Here is a 13,251-nt window from a genome sequence, read left to right as displayed (position 1 = left end):
GGAGACTAACCTTTGGAATGCATTCCCATGAGTGTAAAAGATGTCTGGCCCTACAAAGAAAAGAAAAAAGGTTTCTAGATTAATGCTTTTAGTGAATGACGCAGGTTAAGAATGGCACAAGTAAAAGATTTATCTGTTTGCCATACTCTCTTACCTAAGCGGACACACTAGCAACTACTAGAAGCAGAAAGCATCTTTCTGTAACTCAGAACCACTATTTTCTTAAACAACAAAGCAAAAGCCTTTGTTTCAGGATGTTCTTATTGATATTTAACTCTCTGATAATGTTTCCCCAACAGAGATGATGTTGGGGAAAAATAACCTATGCCTAAACCACACTTCCAAAATTCTCACTAACCAAGTTCTAAAATTCTCTGCCTGAGAAAAAGATGACATAGCTAGACTCACAGAACGATGTAGGTTATAAGCGCTGTAACAGACAGTTACTACATATATTTGAACATTTGCCAACAAACCATTACATTGTTTTTAAAGATAGTTATGTACTTAACTCCTGCCTGAAATTGGTGACAGGCACTTATGTGTGCTGTGTACTCTTGATTACAGATATTCATATAGACAAAAATGTATGGCAAAATAATAATAAAAAAGCATTTGCAACTTTTGAAAACATAGAATATATCTTAGTTCCTTTTACACTAGTTTTCTGCTGTAGACTATTCACAATACTGGAAGGAGTTCCTTATCTACGTAAAATTATCTTCCATTAGTAGTGATATTACAATTTCTTCTTGCTCCAGATCTGGCTTACAAAACAAACTATTCCCTACAACACATGCAGCAGCAAAAATGGAAGACCTGGAAAGCATGTACGGTTTAACATTAAAAGAAATATATAAAAAGTTATCATTTACACAAACTCACATAAGCCTTAAGCAAAGTGCACTCTGGTCAAAGTTAAGAATTTAGACAATTTGGCTAGGCTTAGCTGACAAGATGTCTGGAAGGCTTATACAAATAGAAAAGCAGCAATTTAAGTGACCAAAGTGAATTAATACTTATCTCTCAAAAGGATAGAAATATGCCCTCATTCCTGTTCTTTACTGTTTTTCCAAAACATAGTTGCCACCAGCACTACAAGAAAGCTATGACTTAAGTTTACCTTAACGATGAAAGGAAAAAAGGCTTTTTCCCCCAGCTCCCTCAGTATCTCAAGTTTCTTGTACTATCATCAATAATGTTGCTATGTGCCAAACCTGCAGTATCTCATGAGAAACAAGTTCTGGCATTTTATTCAGAATAGAAATGAGCAGAACCTCTTCTCCCTCAAAGGATATTGCTACCGTGCACAAAACAACATGGGGCAGAGATGATAACCAAGTAATCTGATATGTGACTCACACTTTACCCAAATCATTTAGAACTAGTTTCTATATCTTTATTTGCCTTGATACAAGTATTTTTTTGCAATGAATGGCACAGGGCTCTGGCCTGCAGAACACTCTGCAGAAGATAAGACAGCAGAACCTGTTTTAACTCTTAAAACCTGAGCATCTTCAAGCATACAGTCACATTCAACAGAGAAAACACACTCCAACGCCAAAAATGTACTACCACCTTTGTGATTTATGTGGAAAAAGCTAGAATCAGAAATCATGTCTCAGTGAGAGGCCCTTGCCTCTGAGTGACAGAAACATACCAGTCATTGCAGCTTCTTACAGCATCGCTCACACACTGAGAATGGAAAGGGAAAGGAATCAGTCATGCCTGAAGACCCTACTTTATTTGTAATCCTTGAATCCACCTGCTACTCATTTGTAAATAGTTCAAATTCTTACTGAAATATTTTAAAAGAAAAAGGCTATCAGTGTAATAAGTGAGAAGCTATAAATGTTTTCATGCCCTGTTCCAGAGAAAATTGCACTATGTCAGTCATGGAAAGAAAGTGCTTCTGGATCACCGCTATAATGTATACACACTGAAGAATAACTAAACAAATTTATTTTCAATTTACCCATACAGGAACTAGTTTGCACAGGGACTAATTTCAACATTTGTCCCAGTATACTCAAATTACCAAACAAGGGGGGGGAAAAAAAAGATTTTTTTTTTGTATTTATTAAACAAAATATAACACTCCCTTCCTTGCTAGACATACCATATTCTACTGCACTCTTTAGTATAGCCTCAGTTTGAATGCCAGAAACAAGATCTCTCAAGCCTTTCTTCTTTGTAAAAAACAAACAAACAAACAAAAACCTATTGTGGTAATTTCAGAACCTCAAAGGATCTGCTTAAATGCACAGCTTTATCATAACTAAGTATGTATTATTTTATTTTTTTAATTGATCTACATCATTGGTACTCCATTGTGAAATATGCCCTTGCCCAATACGCAAAGGTAAACCATCTTCTTTAGACAAATTTTTGTCTTTTTTTTTTTTTTTTTCTCCACAAGCTTTTGTAGAAACTTCTATTTTTGCCTGCTGTACTTAAAGTCATTACAGAACATTTACCCTCTTGCTCCCAATTGCACTTAAAGACTTTAAAAAGTTCTTCCTGGGGAGAAAAAGCCAGCAGTCAGCATTGGATTAACAGAAAGTAGCAGCAAGGATATACATGACAGCAGTAACTCAAGTCTCCCCTCTCTCCACCTCCCTCAACCACAAGAAAGAAATATACAGTGACCCACCAGCAATTTAGTTCAAAGAGAAAGTGCAGTGAGATTTAAAACCTGTCTTGAGGAACTATAATAGTGTCCGATACCTATTACATCCAAAAAAATGCATATCAACTGGCTGTTTTCTGATTTGTAAAGCATGTATTTGTAATATAACAGAAGAATGAAGATTTGTTGGCCAAATGTTCAACTGCAACAAATCAGCACAAAGCCTATGGAGATAGTTGAGAAATCCATTATCAACATTACATATAGTGTTTTCTTCTGGTTTTGCACAATGATGTTGACAATCCTCTTTCTGAGGACTGAAGACAAAGAAGGGCAGGAGCATCTTTGTCAACAAACCAGCCAACCTGGTGAGGACCGCATTAAACTAGGAACACATGTGAAAGGAAATTAGAATCCCCAGTCAAGTAAACTGTGGTTTAGCCCCAGCAGGCAGCTGAGCACCACACAGCCACTCACTCTCCCCAGGGGAAATGGGGGAGAGACTCAGAAAGGTTAAGGTGGTAGTACTCATGGGCTGAGATAAAGATAGTTTACTAGGTTAAGCAAAAGTAGTGTGAGTGAAAACAAAACAAAACAAAACAAAACAAACAAACAACAAACAACAAGTTAAAACAAGGAATTAATTCTTTACTTCCCATCTGCAGACAGGTATTCAGTCACTTTCGGCATAAAGGTTTCCTGGGAAGACAAACAGCATCACTCCAACTGTCCCCCCCACCCTCTCCTTCCTTCTCCTTTATCCAGCTGTTATTGCTGATCATGACTCCATACAGCATGGGACATCTCTTTGCTCAGCCTGGACCATCTGTCCTGGCCCAGATCCTGGTGCACCCCCAGCCTCCACGATGGCAGGGCAGCACCAGAAGCTGAAAACTCCTTGGCTCTGTGTAAGTACGGCTCTGCAACAGCTGAAAACATCAGTGTGTTACCACTATTTTTGTCAAAACTCCCAAACACAGCATGCTACAAGCCTCTTTTGAAGAAAATTAACCCTATCCCAGTCAAAAACATGACACAGCTTTAAACTAGGAATGGCTGTGGAAGGAAATTGGAACCCACAGTCCACAGAAATCAAGTGGTGGGCAGCAGAGGGTGCAAAGCTCTGGGTACAAGAGAGGCCTCCACAATAATAAAAGAGGGGCCATTTCAAATTTATGTCATATGTACATAAATGCATTCAGACTGGGAAACAAAGAGGAGGGAATGTAGCTTCATGTGCAATCACAGAACTACAGTGTAATTCAAATTACTTGAGCAGTGGTGAGAGAACTCACACAACTAGAATGATGCAATGGATGGACACAAGCACTTCACTGAAGACTGACTGAGAAGAGGAGGATGGAGTAAAGAGGGAACCAAAAGAGCAGGTTGGATGTACGTGAGCCCTTCTATGGGACAGACAATACTTTGGCTAGAGGTTTACAGCTCATGATCAAAAAGGGATGCCAGCAAGGGAGGAATAGCAGTGGGAATTCATTGCAAATCACCTGGTCAGGGTGTGAAAATAAATGTGGTCCTTTTTATACAACTGGAAATAGTCTGGATCATAGACCCTGTTTCTTATAGGTGACCTCTTTGACATCTTGTTGAACAACACCTTAGCAGGACAGATTTTTGGAGGGTGTCAGGGAAAACTTGTTCATACAAGTAATGGATAGATCAACCAGGGGTTAAGTACAGCTAGATCAGCTGTTCACAAACAAAAGTTTGGGGATATGATAATAAATGATAACTTTGTCTGTAATGACCATGAACTAGTGGAGTTCAGATTCTGAGGAAAGTGATTTAAATAAATAGCACAGTGTACAATGTGGACCATTCAAGAATGGTCCATTCTGATACCCAGAAAAACAGGCAGATATATCAAGAAGCCAGCTTATCTAAACAGGGAACACATTTCTAAACAAGGAACTCATTGTGAAACTCCAATTAAAAAAAAAAAAAAAAAAGTGCTACTGAGGAGAAATTTAGAAGTGCTGGGACATGCAAAGATGGTATTAGGAAAGCTTGGCCTTAGTCAAAAACTGTTAAAGATATCAAGGGCAACAAGAAGAGCTTTTACCACTTCTCTAGTAGCAAAAGGCTGAATGGGGAAAATGCAAGAACACTGTTGAAAGGGGTGGGTGATTTAGTGACAATAGATGTGCAAAGATGAGGTATTCGATGCATTCTTTGCCTCAGTATTCACAGAGAACTTCTAGGCATCTGTGTTCAGTGAAACTATTCAGAGAGAACAATCACAGTTGGATAAGGATCAGTCAGGGTTTGTTTCACACAACTCAACCCATGCAAGTCCATGTGATCAGACTGGATGCAACCATGATTTCTGAGAGAGAGATAATGTCAAGACTGCACTCTGTCATCTTTAAAAGGTCATGGAGTTCTGACAGCTGTAGAAAGAGAAATATTTCAATTATCTTCAGAAATAAATCACCTTTGGAGAGCTACAGGTAAATCCGCTTCAGTTTGGTGCCTGGGAAAATCAAGGAACAAGTCCTCCGGAATCGTGTTTCTTAGGCACATGAAGGAGAATGTACATGGGAAGTGTCAGCATGGACCAACCGTAAAGCATGCCTGAGAAAACTGTTTGCCTTCTGTGATTAAAAAAAAAAAAAAAAAAAAAGATTTATGGGTGAGGGCAGACCAGTGGAGATCATTTACCTTGATTTTAAACAAGGCTTTCAACACTGTCTCCTGTGTTATTCTTATATCCCTGTTAGAACATTACAGTCTGGATTAACAACTTCATAAGGAAAATCTACATGGATCAAGGAAAAAAAAAAAAAAAAAAGGATGGATAACAGAACTCAGAGTTAATGGCTCCTAACCCTGCGTGAAGGCCAGTAACAAGTGGAGGACTTTATCCTAGAACCTGTCCCTGTTTAACATCTTAATCAATAACCTGGAGTTAGTGAATGAAGTGCACTCTCATCAACTTTTCAGATTATGACAACCTGGGGGATCAGTTGATATGCTTGAAGGCAGGATGGCTATCCAGAGTACACTGGACAGAGGAATGGGAAACAAGAACCTCATGAAGTTCAGCAAGAACAAATTCCAACTCCTGTCCTTGGAAAGGAGTCCTCTGCAATGATATGGACTGGTACCTGGTCTGACAGAGGTGCACAGCTCTGCAGAAAATGCCTTGGGGGTACTGCTGGATGCAAGCTGGCCACAAGCAAGCAGGGTGCTGTGGCAATAAGGAAGGCTGGGAGCATCCTGAGCTGTATTAACAGAAGCATGGCCCAGAGGAGTGATTATTCCCATCTCCTCAGCAGCACATTTAGAGTCCCACATACAATGTTGGCCCCCCAAATAGAAGAAGGCTGCTGATAGACTGGGATGATTTTAGCAGAGCTGGTCCAGATATAGAGCACTTGCCTTGTGAGGAGAGGCTGAGGTAGCTGGAGGGGAGAGAACTTCTGAAGAACATAACAGTATTCCCTTAGTACTTACAAGGAGGTCACCAAGGCAAGACAGGTTGTTCAGAGGTGCATCAAAAGAGATGAAAGACAGCAGGCATTACCTGAAACACAAGAAGTTCAGACTGGATATAAGGAGAAACATCTTCTCTGTAAGGACAGTCAAGAACAGTAACAAGCTGCCCAGAGAGGTGGTACAGTCTCCATCAATGGATTTTTCAACAACTTACTGGATTAAATTCCGACCAAACATGGTGTGACCTCATAAATGATCCTAATATGAGAAGGATTTTCAACTAGAGATCCCCTCTATGTCCCTCCCAAATTGAATTATTCTACGATCCAAATATTTTCTGATTTTTAATATGCAGTACTAGCTTGGATGCACTTGCACAGAGATGAGTATCTCAGAATATAGGGTTGTAGATATTTAAATAATTCTATTAAAATAAATTTATCTCATGTCCCTCTAAAAATGTGTGAATATGTATATTCACTTATTGCATCGTAAAAAAATTATATAAAAAAAATCTTACAGTAATACAGTCAAGCCTTCAGATATTTTCAGTGATACAGCTCCACTGGTATATATCTAGTTTTCAAAACTGGATTTGTTATTACCCACTCCTACAAATCCTACTCATCTATGATACATCATTAAATATTTTAATATAATTTACCTCATACCACTGTGGATAAGACCTATTTCTACCCAAGACACCGTGGCAGATAGAAGAATCAAATATGATATATTAAAGCAAATGCCACAGCCTGAACACCTATGCAGAGAAAGACTGCATCATGTTCACAGATAACTTGGTACATACAGTATCTGTAGGTAACATAGAAGTGATACCTACTACATCATAGGCCTAACACAGAAGAGACTGGACTTGTTAAACACACATAAATCAGATATGAATTCCATTTACAGAAGATGCTATGCTCCCAGGTGAATCTATTGCTGATATTCTAGACTTCATGTGAAAGCAATTCTAAGATAGCAAGGTCTCCAAATTACAGATAGAGTCATATGCTATTTTCCAGCCATCGGAATACCTAGGTCATCATTTTACCTTTCTGTAAGGGGCAGGCAACTCAGGAGAACTACAAAATTCTGTGAGGTTATGCAGGGAGAAAATTAGAAGGGCCGAAGACCAGCTAGAACTTGGATACTTCAGTAAAAGAAAACATATATATGTATTATTACATAAACAACAAAAGGAGGACTAAGTAGAATCTCCATCCTTTATTGGATGTGGGGGAAAACAGTGACAAAAGATGATGAAAAGTCTGAAGTACTTAATGCCTTGTTTTTTTTTCAGTGTTTATGGGTAAGACTAATTGTTCTCGGGGTACCCAGCCCAGTGAACTGGAAGACAGACAAGGAACAGAATGATGCCCTTATAGAGCAAAGGGAAATATTTACTGACCTACTACACCATTTGAATACATACAAATCTATAGGACTGGATAGAATCCACACAAGGGTACTGAAGGAGCTGGCAGAAGTGCTCACAAAGTCATTTTCAAGAATTTGTCAGCAGTCCTGGATAAACAGGGATGCCCCCAGTTGACTCAAAGGTAGTGAGCGTGATGCCCATCTACAAGAAGGGCAGGAAGGAGGATCCAAGGAATTATAGGCCTGTCTGTCTGACCTCAGTGACAAGAGAAGTCATGGAGAAGATCATCTTGAGTGCCATCACACTGAATATATTGGACAACCAGGTGATCAGACCTAGTCCACATGGATTTTTAAAAGGTAGGTCCTGCTTGACTAACCTGATCTATGATAAGATGATATGCATAGTGGATGAGAGAAAAGCTATGGATGTTGGATTTCAACAAACTGTTTGATACTATCTTCCACAGCATTTTGCTAGAGAAACTGGCTGCTCATGGCTTCAGTGGATGCAGTGTTCACGAAGTAAGAAACTGGCTGGATGGTCAGGCCCAAAGAGTCCCAGCAAAAAAAACTCTGCAGAGGGATCTGCATAGGCTGCATCAATGGGCTACGCACAGTTTTAAGGCATTCAATAAGGCTTCTTGCCAGGTGCTGCATTTGGGTCATATAACCATCTCATGCAGTGGTATAGGCTTGTGGAAGAGTGGCTGGAAAGCTGTCTGGCAGAAAAAAAGACTTGGGGATGTTGGTTGATGGCTGGCTGAATATAATCAAGCAATGTGCCTGTCGTGGTTCCGCTCAAGTGGGCAGCCGAGCTCCACCACAGCCGCTCTCTCACTCCTCCTCCTCAAAGAGGAATGGGGAGAAAATACGATGAAAAGGGCTCAAAGGTTGAGATAAGGACAAGAAAATCATGCAGTAATTATTGTAACGGGCAAAACAGACTCGGCATAGGGAGACAGTAAGATTTATTGCTTATTACTAACAAGCTAGAGAAATGAGAAACAAAGGAAAGAAACCAAAAGGACCTTCCCCCCCCCAATCCACCCTCTTCCACCTCCTCCCCCCGAGCGGCACAGGGGAACGGGGGAATGGGGGTTATGGTCAGTCTACAGTGTTTCTCTACCGTTCCTTATCAGTCACTCTCGTCCCCTGTGCTGTAGGGTCCCTCCCACGGGATACAGCCCTTGATGAACTGATCCGGCGTGGGCCTCTCCACAGGCCAAAGGGAATTTTTGCTCCAGCACCTGGAACACCTCCTGTCCTTATGCACCAGTTTTGGTGTCTGCAGGGCTGTTTCTCTCACATTTTCTCACTCTTTTCTCCCAGGTGCTGCTGAGCAGCATTTTTTCCCCTTTTCTTAAAAATGCTTTTACAGAGATGCAACCAAAATCACTCTTTGCCTTAGCTTTGGACCTTAGCAGGTGTCTTTTGGAGCCAACTAAAGCTGACTCTTAGCCAACTAAAGCTGACACGAGGCAGCCTCTGGGCTCTTTTTACAGAAACCACCCCTGCAGCCCACTGGTTACCAAAACCTTGTTACATAATCTCAATACAGTAAACCAGCCCTCAACCTCTATCTCCCTCTTTCCCACTTTGTTTATTCTTATCTCAGGTCAGAACAGTATTATATAGTTCAGATACCAAAAAATGCTCTTCATTTTAGCAAATGGGGATTTTAAGCCAAAACATTATGATCTTATTTCAAGTTTGCAGGAAAAAGTAGTGCTCTGCAGACAGGACTACAGGCAATGTTATGACTGATGAAAGAGTTACAACGCTGCAAAAGCTCTCACTAGCACCTCTGCACATCACCACACTGCTTTGTGTAAGCAATCCATCTTGCTCAGGGCCAGCTCTTAGGCATCTGTATTATGTGAGATAAAAACACTGCTTTTCCATCAAATGTTGTGCCAGGGAGCAGGAAAGTGTAACACAACCAAGGCTTAAACTAAAGGAAGAATCAAGAGCTTAAGGGCAAGCTTAATTTTACTCGGAATAAACTATACCAAACCACACAGTATAACTGCTCTCTGTATGCTGCTGATCTATTACTTGGCCAGTATTCTCCAACACTGAACACTTAATTCCATGTTACACACACACAATTAGTCTGGCATCCACAGATGTTGTATTACAGTGGATCAGTAGCTTTGAAAAAAGTCAGCTGACATTATATTCATTAATTGATACTGTGATAGATATACATGTACATACATGCAGATTGCATATGTAACTATCTGTATACAGCACAAATGTGCAGTAAGTATACATACAAGTGGGTAGCCAAGGAATGACAGATCAAAATGAGGTTCCTAACAACTCTAATGGTGAGCTACTTTAGGAATTCTGACTTTCAGTACCAATTAACCAATTACGTTGCACAGCTCTTGAAATCTTGTGCAGTGACAGCTACACATTGTTAATCATATTCTGTGCTTACACATTATATTCAAACTTTCAAATCTTGTTGTGCTAGGACTGCTTTTCAAAGCATCCAAATCTTCATTTTCTGTTTTTTTTTTTTTTTTTTTTTTCTCTCCTTTTCTTTTTCTCTTTTTTTTTTTTTTTTGTCATCATTATTGATGCTTTTTTGCTCATTATCAGGATATTATGCATTTGTATTCTTCAGGAGTCCACATGTTAAAATATTTGTCCTTCAGACCATCACTAGTTCATTTAGGGCCATTCTACCTCATCCATACAATAAATGCAATCACAAATTCATCAGTACGTTATTGTCATTTGAGAATGCATTCAAGAAAGGCATTTTCCTAAGTTGCTTTGGATATATTTTTCAAGGTGAAATTGACATTTCTCAAGAATTAACAGTTTTCAAACTCCTCTCCTCTACCATTTTTCCAACATTCTAAGTTTACAAAATTTAAATCAAGTAAGACTGTCTTACTCTGTGACATATCAAAGTATAATTATATATTCTGAGAATCAGCTGAACTTTGTCCCTAATTTGCATCTTATCTTGAACAATTTATTTTCCCACTTGTCATGAAGACTATGACTGGAGTTGATCTCTTATAGACCAGTTGGCAAGAGTGAATAATTAGAAATATGGTTCCATCTACATTAGAATGTTGTTTTTTTTCTCAATTTTGCATGCAGGCCCTGTTATATGCCTATCTAAAACTTCCTAATAGGAGTGTAAGAGATAAAACATCAAGATGAAGAAAATTAAGAACTGCCTTGGGAATTAGTAATCCTCATAATTTTTTAAAATAAAATATTTTCATACTACATTAAGACTGATTTCAGACTGATTACTGTCACTGGATCTTTATGATATTTTCTAGTACTAAGGAAAAATCATTTATTCCCATCATGATACATAAAACATTATATTCTTTGAACAGAGGGCCTATGATTCTGGTTTTATGTTGATCCATTTAAACTTTGCTTAATAAAAAAGGTTTGAAAAAATAATGCACTTCCTTGTCAAGCATAGCAGACCTGCTATTTTGAAGGAACATTAACAAGCCACTTACTGTATTCAGTAAAGTAGATGTTCGAACTCCTTATTCATAAGTACACTTGTCCTAAATTCCAGCAGCCCAGCAATGTGCAGGATATTCCAAGGGTTTCAGAAATGTGACCAGTTATGTAACAAAATATGCCAAAGGACTCCATAATTAAAAAACTAGGCCATATGAGACATAATTAAAATGCAGCTCTTCAACGGCATTTTTTAATTATTTTAATCTCAGTAAACTACACACACACACAAAAAAAAAAAAAAAAAAAAAAAGCAGAAAAACTGCCAATTTGCCAGAGACTGGAGTTTCTTGTGCAGGTAATTAGAAGGCAATATACTTTTATGTTTGTTTGTTTGTTTTTATCTGGTCATTCTATGCAACAAGTGAATTTCTGTGTCACCTTTTTTTTAAAAAAAAAAAAAAAAAAAAAAAGAGTACCTTCCTACTGTTTCTCTGGGTCAGAATAGGGCATGACCAATACTGCAAGGGGTACAGAAAAAGGCTACAAAGTAAGAAACTCAAAAGTATAAAGCTAGCCTAGGAATATTGAGTTCCATTCACTCTGCATCCTCTGATGCATGGCAGTTACAGAGATAGTTCCCCTATTCAAAATATTAATAGTGGTGATGGGTGATATTGACTGTGTTTGTACAGTTTTGGAAGAGTCTAGCAACCAGGAATAGCATATCTTCATGGTATACCTGTCAAAGCTGTGCCAATATGCCTCAAACCTATTCTTCACTCTTTTTGACTTGCCCATCACAGTACAGCATCTTGTTTGTTTGGACTGTCATTGGAAATATAACAGTGAAGTGCCCTAATTACAACTTGAATTTTCTGGAAGATCAATGAACACGGAACAGTCCAGTTTCTGTATTTTTCCTAATTCATAGAGGTTTGCCTCCCTTCTCCCATGCCCATAAATCATGAAGCTCTATGTTTGCAGTTCTTTGATGAGAATGGGAAGTGTGGTCACAAGAGTATTCAAGAATGAAAAGGAAAAAATGGTTTTCCCATATTATCATGATATAATAGAAATACCAGTACCAAGCAGATGAGAACATAAGACTTGAACAGATCTGTTCATCTGTGATGCACAGATCTGTGCATCTTCAAGATGAATCTGACACTGTCTTCTGAATGGTCCATGGCCTTTCTAGCTCTATTCCCACATGCTTAGGCAAAATCTGTTTCTCCTAGGTAGGTTGTCCCCGCTTCTATCTTCAGCATACTTCCCTTTCATGACTGAACTCAGTCAAAGCTGATATTGCTTTTGATCTCTGAGTGAGCACATAACAGCATTAGAATTCCAAATCCTTATAAGCTTACACATGCATCAGAATAAACTGAATAATATGTTAGGGCTGTTACCTTCAGAAACTTGATGCTTCTCACATTAGGAGATCATACTTAAAAAAAAAAAAAAAAAAAAGAATTCACCCTACTTGATTTTGCAGTATTGATCAAGTGGCTGTCTTTGAAATTTCACACTTTCACATACAAAAAAAAAAACAGACCCTGGTTCATCATTCACTGAAATCAACTTAAAAGAATGAAACATTTACCTACCTAAAGAAACTAGCAGAACATGAACTTTAAACAATGAAGTGTTGAGGATACAGTTAGAGCAGGCAAAATGCTTTCAAGTGTTACATTATGAAGAAAATTGCTTTACAAGCAGATTCATTTCTAAAGTAAAAAAAGCAAAAGATGTCATGCCTGCTTTGAGTTATTATACTTGTAATTATTTATTACAGTAATGTCATGCCCAGAGGCACATTATAGCAACTGTTGTGCAAAAGCACAATTGAAAGATGAATCCAAGAACACGAAAGTGCATTGATGCAGAGGGGTGTTGAGAGGCAGAAGTCATGAAGGGCTATTTTTCCTTCACTTATAACCTGGTTTTCTACTGCTCAGTAATATAAAATGTTTATAGCTCAGACACTGTTGTACTACAGCAGAAAATGGAGTTCTCAGTTCAGGATCAAGACTCGATTGTTGTGGGTTCTATACAGACATACAAATTCCGCTTTTCCTCAGAGGTCTTAGGGTAAAGTTGATATTTCTTACAATTTTAAATCTATTCATCAAAAAGAGAGGTCCCATGCTCCCTCCTCCCCTTTCCACTGACATTCGCTTGACCCTTTCAATTCCTCAGTTAAATAACGTAACAAAATAAAAGAAAACAAAACAATACAAGAATTGAAAAGGGTTCTCCAACAGATTAGGAACACTGAATTGACTTACTACAGGGTAAGATAAACAAAACCAGTTGAAAGAATG

Source organism: Anas platyrhynchos, chromosome 4, assembly GCF_047663525.1.
Source record: "Anas platyrhynchos isolate ZD024472 breed Pekin duck chromosome 4, IASCAAS_PekinDuck_T2T, whole genome shotgun sequence".
Taxonomy (NCBI): Eukaryota; Metazoa; Chordata; class Aves; order Anseriformes; family Anatidae; genus Anas; species Anas platyrhynchos.
Note: the sequence above shows the minus strand (reverse complement) of the source record.